This window comes from Rattus norvegicus, chromosome 13, assembly GCF_021556685.1.
Source record: "Rattus norvegicus strain SHRSP/BbbUtx chromosome 13, alternate assembly SHRSP_T2T, whole genome shotgun sequence".
NCBI lineage: Eukaryota > Metazoa > Chordata > Mammalia > Rodentia > Muridae > Rattus > Rattus norvegicus.
The window spans coordinates 42,538,673-42,548,259 of record NC_141546.1 but is presented as its reverse complement, the minus strand read 5'-3'; the positions used below and the strand labels follow the sequence as shown (position 1 = coordinate 42,548,259).

The window sequence follows — 9,587 nt, the reverse complement described above, 5'->3', positions numbered from 1 at the left end:
GTGACCAAAAAAGCAAGTTGGGGGGCAAATGGTCAATTTAGCTTTCAGTTCCATATTGTAGTCCATCACTGAAAAAAGTCAGGACAGAACTCAAACAGGGCTGGAACCTGGAGGCAGGAGCTGATGCAGAAGCCATGGTGGGGTGCTGCTTACTGGCTTGCTCTCCATGGCTTGCTCAGACTGCTTTCTTATAGGCCTCAAAGTCATTAGCCCAGGGATGGCACCACCTACTATGGGCTGGGCCCTCCCCCATCAATCACTAATTAAGAAAATGCTCTACAGCTGGACCTTATAGAGACAGTTTCACAACTGAGGTTTCCTCCTTTTTCAGGTAACTCTAGCTTGTAGACTTGATAGTTGACATGAAACTAGTCAAGACACTGTGCAAGCTGTGGGGCTGAGTTCCATCCCCAGAACCCGTGTTAAAAGCTAGGCATGCAGAATACAGCAAATACATAGGCAAATGCCAGCAGCAAACCACTGAACTGAGAATAGGACCCCCATTGAAGGAATCAGAGAAAGGACTGGAAGAGCTTGAAGGGGCTCGAGACCCCATATGTACAACAATGCCAAGCAACCAGAGCTTCCAGGGACTAAGCCACTACCCAAAGACTATACATGGACTGACCCTGGGCTCCAACCTCATAGGTAGCAATGAATAGCCTAGTAAGAGCACCAGTGGAAGGGGAAGCCCTTGGTCCTGCCAAGACTGAACCCCCAGTGAACGTAATTGTTGGGGGGAGGGCGGTAATGGGGGGAGGATGGGGAGGGGAACACCCATATAGAAGGGGAGGGGGATGTTGGCCCGGAAACTGGGAAGGGGAATAACAATCGAAATGTAAATAAGAAATACTCAAGTTAATAAAGATGGAAAGAAAAAAAAAGCTAGGCATGGCACTTCACACTCATAATCCCAGCACTGGGGGCAATAAAGAGGGGCATATCCTTGGGGCTTGCTGGCCATCCAGCCCAACCTACGACCATGAATTTCAGGTCAGCATGAGACACTGCCTCAAAAGAGTCTGACAGTGTCCTTCAGCAACACCTGGGGGTTTCCTCTGACTTCCACATATACATGTATACACATACACTGCAATGCATACATGTCACCAAGTAAACACAAACATACACATATACATGAAATTAAAAATGAAAGGAGAGAGAGAAAAGGAGACAAAGAATGGGATAAAGAGAGCTTAGCCCCAAAAAGCTCTCTGTCTCTGTCTCTGTCTCTCCCTCTCCCTCTCTTCCCCCTCCCCCTCCCTCTCCCTCTTCCCCTTCCCCCTCTCCCCCTCCCCCTCCCCCTCTTCCTCTCCCTCCCCCTCCCTCCCCCTCTTTCTCTGTGTTATCTACCTTTACCCCTTCTTCCAAAATAAATTTTAAGGACCTTATGAAAAATCAGGGGATTCGAAATAAATGCAGGATAGAGTAAAATTTAAAATAAGCGGGTGGGTTGAGAACACAGTTCAGTGGCAGAGCATTTACCTGGTATGTGCTCTGCGTTCAATTGCCAGCATTGCAAAACTAAAAATAAAAAATAATAAGTTGATTATAAAAAAATAGTTAATGATGAAGTTGGAACAAAGAAAATTATGGTTGCAAAATGAGGCAAAATGGAAATTGAGGCCATTATAGAAATTTCATGTCGCGAAGCCAATTCAACCTGACACACAAATCATTGCAAAATGAGGCAAAAACAAGCCAGTTTCTGGGAATTAGAGTAAAAGCTTATCTCGTTGCTGAGAATAAGGAGACCTACGAGCAGAGGATTTTGTGCTCTGTGATGAATAATAAGTACCCCCAACATAGTCTTAGAATAAACAGATCCAATAACATGAGCAGGTGATTGTAATGGTATGTGACTTAGTTAGGGTTTTACTGCTGTGAACAGATGCCATGACCAAGGCAAGTCTTATAAAGACAACATTAATTGGGGCTGGCTTACAGGTCCAGAGGTTCATTACATTATCATCAAGGCAGGAGCATGGCAGTGTCCTGGCAGATATGGTGTAGGAGGCGCTGAGAGTTCCACCTCTTGTTCAGCTAGAAGACTGGCTTCCGGGCAGCTAGTATGAGGGTTTTCAAGCCCATGCCCACAGTGACAGGCCACACCTGCTCCAACAAGGCCAAGCCCATCCAAGACCAAGAAGTGGGACTCATTGGAGTGGACGTGGCCTTAGAGTTTGGGTTTCTATCGCTGTGAAGAGACACCATGACCAAGGCAACTCTTAGAAGACACACTGGATATGAGATTATTACTGAACATGATTCACTGGAGTATAGGACAGCACAGTGGAAGTGCTTAGCAGTTCAGGACCCTCCATTTGCCTGAGGAACCATGACTGGAAATATACTTAACCCCACAGATATCAGGTTTGAGCCACTCCACAGCTACCATGTGTTTTAATTCATCTGCATTAAACTGATGAAGCCTCACTTCTTTGAGTGGTGCGTCTTCTGCCAAGTAAGGAAATTGAATTTGGCTTCAAGCAGGGTCTCAGTCACCTGTTCCTTATTCGACAACTTGGTGCAGATGGACATGATGACTCGGCCAATATGTACCCTGGCCACTGTGCCTTCGAGCCTCCCAAAGGCAACCTGCATAATTGTCTAGAGCTTGGGTTGGGGACAGCATTGAGATCAGAGACATGAATATCCAATAGAAAGTTGTCTCCAAGGTCCCGTAGGGCAACTCATAAGGGCAGCAGGCTGATGGTTCTATCATGAAAACTGCTGTTTGCAGCCAGCGTACACCAGGTTCCCATGAAGAAAGGAACTGGTCGTCTTAAATTGGTTACAGAGGGATAAATATTTCTTTTACTCTCCAGATGAGATATGTATTAGTTACTTTCTCATTGGTATGATAAAACTATATTTCCAGACCAAGATAAAAAAAAATTGCATGTCCCCATGGGATCAAAACAAATATGCTGAAAGTCTGTGACCTACTAGATTGAAAGAGTCAGAAGCTGAATCCATTCATCTTCATGTGATAATGCTTGCAAAATACACAACAATGTCCAGCACTCGGGAGGGAGGCAGAGGCAGGGGGATCTCTGAGTTTGAGGCCAACCTGGTCTACAGAGTGAGTTCCAAGCTAGCCAGGGCTACACAGAGAAACCCTGTCTTGAAAAACCAATGAAGAAGAAGGAGAGGAAGGAAAAGGAAGGAGAGAGAGAGAGAGAGGAAAAAAGAAGGAAAGAAAAAAGAAAGAAGTAAAAAAAGAAAGAAAACAATAATATATATTAGTTGCTAATTTTTTTTAAAAAAATTGTACAAAGAAAAATGTCTCTGAAGTGCTGAGAATTGAAGTCAAGGCCTATACATGCTAGACAAGCTCTCTACTACTGAGTTACCCCTCCGGACCCTAAGGGGAAATTTTATTTAATCAACTGTAATCCAACTACCTATGGTATGACACTTAGAATATGTCCTTCTGGAAGTGACTTGAGAAGACTCGGTTCATCAAATATTTATGTGAAATCTTTGGGCTCATGAGCCCCAAGGATAAGACTTTGCTGTCAACCCTTCAGCATAATGGTAAAATCAGATAGAAGAACAAATGCAGAGCAGGCCAATTTCTTCAGAGAAAATTCATTATGCACCTTTCTTGATACGGCTATTAAAATGGTGGGAGCGGACTGTTCGCAAAAGGTAGCTTTATAACCAGGACAAGATATGCTATTACTGCCTTAATAACCAAATTACTCTGTGATATTACTTTCATTCAGGAATGTTACATGCCTAATAAGAAGTGCCAGGATGGGGCGTGCTCTGAATTTTCGTATCCATTTATTGCAATACCTCGGAGCATTAGAGAATGTCTGAGAAATGTATTTTCCAGCTAGGTCACGAATCTGCAGAGTTAGGGAAACTCAAACTTTAGATTCTGTTCTAGGGAATTTAGAATGTAATGTTACTATGACTATCTCACGTGCCACAGTAAACCCTGCAGTGTTAAATGACACTGGAGTTACAGCTGACTTACAAAAAGCAAACAGGCAGAACCAGAGCTGGAGAGACAAGAGGGCTCAGCAGTTAATGGGGCTTGCTGCCTAGTCCGGTGGTGGGGATCTAAGTTCGTTCCCCAGAATCCACATTGTAAAAGGACAAAACTATTTACACAAGTTGTCTTTTGAGCTCCATACATTCATTGTGATGTGCGCATATCTACACAAATATGCACGAAAAGTGAAACCTAGTCATGGAAGAGACAGATCTGGTAGCACGTAGTTGTAATTTCAATTCCAGCACTCAGGAAGCTGAAGCAGGAGGATCAGGTGTTTAAGGCCAGCCTGAGTTACAAAAGGAGATGAGAAACAGAGGAAAAGAGACTAATACATTCCTGTCAGTATTGAAAAGCCAAAAGCAATGTGATTATTCCATATCCCCATGCATATCTGGCTGCAATATAACAGAAAAACAGAAATAGGGATGGGGGTGTAGATCAGGTAATGAAGTACTTGCCTAGTGTGCAAGTCTAACTCCACATAACCCGGGCATGCTGTTACACTGCTGTAATTACAAATGATGAGATGGAGACAGGAAGATCGGAAGATCATCCTCTACTGCAGACCGAGTTCCGAGTTCCAGCCAGCCACACATTCAACCCCACTTTTAAAAAAAGAAAAATGGTAGAGATGGGTTAGAAAGTCATGTGAGTGGTTAAAAGCACAAATGGCTCTTGCAGAGGAAAAGAAGCAGAAGAAGGAGGAGGGGAATAGGGGAGGAAGAGAAGGGGGAGGGGGAGGGGAGAGGGAGAGGGAGAGGGAGAGGGAGAGGGAGAGGGAGAGGGAGAGGGAGAGGGAGAGGGAGAGGGAGAGGGAGAGGGAGAGGGAGAGGGAGAGGGAGAGGGAGAGGGAGAGGGAGAGGGAGAGGGAGAGGGAGAAGAAGAAGAAGAAGAAGAAGAAGAAGAAGAAGAAGAAGAAGAAGAAGAAGAAGAAGAAGAAGAAGAAGAAGAAGAAGAAGAAGAAGACGAAGATGAATTTGGTTTTTTCCTCTTTCCCAATCCCTGCTCCTGGAATGATGACTCTGAGATTAATATTTTAGTATTAAATGCCTAAGCCCTAAGCTTTGGCTCATTCCCTGACCAGCTTGTAACTTATTTAACCCATTCTAACTAGTCTATGCCTTCCACATGGTTAGTTACTTCTCCTTCAATCCTGGCCTGCTTCTTCCTTCCCGTCTTCCTCAACGACTCCCCTAGCGTCTCTCTTGAATGTGTTCCAGCATCTCTCCCTGGGTCTCCTTTTATTCTCTATTTCCCAGAATCCTCTCTCTTCCTGCCAGTGTCCCACCTCCTATTTCCTGCCTCAGCTCATTGGCCATTGGCTTTTTCATTGACAGGTGATGCTTATAAGAGATTCTCTCTACAGAGGACCCGAGATTGGTTCCCAGCACCTACGTCTGGCAGCTCACAACTGCCTATAAAACTCCAGTTCCGGGGGATCCAGTACCTCATGTGCTTTCATGAGCACATAACTCTTGTGCACATAGCTACACACAGACACGCGCATTACATAATTACAATTTTTAAACTAATAAATGATATACAAACAAAAACAGAAAGAGGTCAGGATATGTAAGCATAGCTTTAGGTACTAACTGGACCAAACTTAAATTGGTCAAAGACCAATGACCAATTGCAGCTACCTATCTGACTATGTTGCTGCATTTAATTTTATGTGTGCTTACAACTTACTTCCAAAAGTTCTAAGACATCCTAGCGAATACTCTGTGACTTCATCTTACCTGCAAGTTCAAAGGTGGCGTTATTTTAAGAATCTAAGCCACTAATGGCATCCTTATTGGTAATTATACATTGGGGGGTTGTATAACGATTCCCCCTGATCTTTTGATAATACTAGAACCTGCTGAACGAGACCCCAAGCGAAAGCAGAAACTCAGAATTTCCTTCCTTTGTGATTCTTAGGATCTAAGTCTCACCAGAGCTTTCTCATTGTTTGGGTCTTATTGTGTTAAAGGGCAGGGCCACCCTGATAAGAGCAAAGGAAAACCTTAATAAGGTTGGGAGAAGGCAGTGGAGATTTCCTCCAACATCAGCGCAGGGACCCACCCTGCAGGCCTAGAACCATGGGAACTTCCTACAGATTAAAGTACCAGCCTAGGGGCTGAGGAAATGGCTCAGTCAGCAAGCGTCTTCCCTGGTGAGGACCCCAGTTTAATATCTAGCACCCATGCAAAAAAGCCAGACAAGATGGCAAGCACCCATAATCCCAGCCCTATGAAGCAGACAGCGGGTGAATAATTTAAAGGAGGAGGAGGAGGAGGAGGAGGAGGAGGAGGAGGAGGAGGAGGAGGGGGGGAGGAAGGAGAAGGAGGAGGAGAAGGAGAAGGAGGAGGAGGAGGAGGAAGGGGAAGAGGAGGAGGAGGAGGAGGAGGAGGAGGAAGAGGAGGAGGAGGAGGAGGAAGCTGAAAGGAAAGGACATGACTGCTCCTAGATATGGTGGAGGAGAAAGTTTACTAAAAGGGAGAGAGTAGCCAGAGGCAGGGACATCTAGAGAAGTCCAGAGTGAACATGACCCTGAGACTGGCCCTTTGAGGATGAGAAGAAGAGAGAAACCAGACCAAAAGGCTAGGAAAGCAAAGGATAGACCAGAAGAGGGCAGGTAACCAAAATGGCTGGATTATATAGGGAAGGGCAGACCAGTCCTGAGACTGGAGAGTTCAGGGAGAGGACTGGCGCTCCAGCCATGCCCTGTAACACCTAGGGGCTAAGGGATGCTGGGAGGACCCAGGTCCACTTTGGTATGTTAAATATGCACCTCAGCCATTTGTCCCAGGGTTTAAGACTTAGCAGGTAGATCCCTGATGTTCCCTGGCCAGGCAGTCCAGCCAAATAGATGAGGTCCTGGATCAGTGACAGACTCTGTCTCAAACACTAGGCTAGAAGGGATGGAGCTGGAAAAGCTCAGTGGTAGAGCACTCGCCTCTCATGCAAAGTCCTAGGTTCAATCCCCGGGACTGTTATAAGTAAACAAACAGCTATGTTATGTGGAGAGTGGCTAAGGAAGATGCCGGTTGTCCACCTCTGCCCCCTCAGTTGTACACTCAAATGTGTGTGAGTATACACACACACACACACACACACACACACACTCCAGACTATAACTTAACTCTCACCATCTCATTGATGGAGTCTGCTGACTCCAAGGAAAACTAGGTACCATAAGTTAAAGAAGTTCAAATGAGTGTCTCCATCTTCTGCTCTCAGTAAATCATCATGAAGGTCACAGACTCCATAGAAAAAAAGAGTTTTCCTATGACCCCAGTGAGCTGTGAAGAGTTCCATTTCTCTGCCTGAGGATGCCAACCACATATAAGGTACCAGAAGGGGAAAGGGAAACACGAAAGAAAGCACAACTTTGAAGTCGTTTCTGAAAACAGAGGATTGTCGTATATTCTGTTCATGCACTACCCTACCCAAAAGAACCTGAGTCTGTCCACTATCAGCTTGATGCTGTGACTGTCACATCCCTTGGGTGATACTCTGCTCTTGTTCAGTTGAGACTGACCAGTTGGTGAAAGCTTCCAGCAGCCCGCTGCCCTCCCTGCACTTCCATAGACACTTGGGGTCCTGCCCACTTGATTAACACAGTGAGCGGTTCTACTAGAATGGTTCTTTGCAACATGGGGTGACTTTATCCACCTTCATGAGACTTTTGGTAACATCAGGAAACTTTTTTTTTTAAGATTTATTTATTATATATAAGTACACTGTAGCTGTCTTCAGACACACCAGAAGAGGGCATCGGATCTCATTACAGATGGGTCTCAGCCATCATGTGGTTGCTGGGATTTGAACTCAGGACCTCAGGAAGAGCAGTCAGTGCTCTTACCCGCTGAGCCATCTCTCCAGCCCAACATCAGGAAACTTTTATGTGTTTACGTGTGTGTTCATGTGGTGGGTGTGTGGGTACGTACATGATTGTCTGTGCACGTGAGTAAAGAGGCCAGAGGTCAGTGTCTGATGTCTCCACCTTTTAAAAAGTGATTTAGCTATTTGTGTGTGTGTGTGTGTGTGTGTGTGTGTGTGTGTGTGTGTGTGTGTGTGTGTATCTGGGTCTGGGTCTGGATCTGTGGGTCTGTGTGTGTATGTGCGTATGTATGTGTATATATGTCTGTCTGTATTTATGTGTCTGTGTGTGTGTACATTTGTGTGTGTGTGTCTGTACACATGTGTGTATCTCTGTGTGTGTGTGTGTCTGTGTGTGTGTGCATATGAGTGCAGATGCCCACAGAGGCTAGAGGCATTAGATACCCCTGGAGCTGGAGTTACACATACTTGTGAGCTGCTTACTTGGGTGCTGAGAACTAAACTTGGGTGTTTGGAAGAGCAGTAAATGCTAAGCCAATTTTCCCAGTGGTATTTCTGTGTCCTTTTCCCCAACACTGGGATTGCAAGGACATGGATTCCGGGGATCTGAACTAGGGTCCTCATGATGGCACGGCAAACACTTTACTCACTAAGCTATCTCCCTAGCTTCCCCTGAAAACATTTTGAATTGTCCTACTGAAAGGAGGAAATGTTGGTCTCCTCCAGGAGCCAAATGGTAAGTGCTAACTTTTCAAGTGATTTCAACATCTTTTCATGAATTGACTTGCTTTTCCAGATGGTAAAGAAAAACAACCCAGATAACAGTCTCTGCAGCTCTTCAGAGATTTGAGAGCTGTGTGTGTGTGTGTGTGTGTGTGTGTGTGTGTGTGTGTGTGTGTGTAGATGAGCTAACCATTCAACTCATATACACTGGACCAAGCAAAATGTGTAATTCCTAAACTTGGCTTGTCAAAGCAATAGGATCAACTAGGAAGGAAACATGATACCACGGGAAAGAAGATAACACCTCAGTGGCTTTTTTTCAGAAAAATACAAAAAGTCTTATAATGCCAAGGTCACCTGCTGAAGTCAAATGAACACAAAATGCCAGTGGAAAGCTGGGTGGTGGCACATGCTTTTAATCCCAACACTTGGCAAGCAGAGGAAGGTGGAGATCTGATTTTGAAGGCAGCCTGGTCTACAGAGCAAGTTCCAGGACAGCCACTGCTACACAGAGAAACCCTACCTTGGGGTGGGGGTGGGGGTGTGGGGGATGCTAACTGAGGCTACTGTGACAAGCCAGACAAGAGAAGGGGAGGACACATTCCTAATGTTGGTTGTCAACTTGAAACACCTGGGAAGTGGGGAAGCTTCAACTGAAGAATTGCCTCACCAGAGTGGCTGGTGGGCATGGTGGGGGTGGGAAGGTGTGGGTGTGGGTGGGGGTGTGTGGCAGCTGGTGGTCATCTTGATTTCTAATTTACATAGGAAGACCCAGTGCCCACTGTGGTCAGCACAGTTCCTAGGTAGGCAGGTCTGGACGGTATTAGAGAGGTAACTGAAGGAACGAGGCTGAAAGCAGTGTTCCTCCATGGTCTCTGCTTCAGATCTGGCCTCTAGACTTCTACGTGGGCTCCTGTCCCCACTTCCCTCAGGGACAGACTGTGATGTGGAAGAGTAAGACAGATAAGCCCTTTCCACCCACAAGTTTTGGTCATGATGTTTATATCACAGCAGCAAAAAGAAGCTG

At 45.5% G+C, this 9,587-nt stretch overlaps 1 non-coding gene across 1 annotated transcript; it reads right to left on the bottom strand.

Annotated features, from left to right (window-relative positions):
• Window positions 1–2,665: 2,665 nt before the first annotated feature.
• LOC120096378 (small nucleolar RNA SNORA70) lies at window positions 2,666–2,800 on the bottom strand. The gene has a single exon (XR_015636406.1). It is a non-coding gene; the product is annotated as a small nucleolar RNA SNORA70 (small nucleolar RNA).
• Between the last annotated feature and the right edge of the window lie 6,787 nt (window positions 2,801–9,587).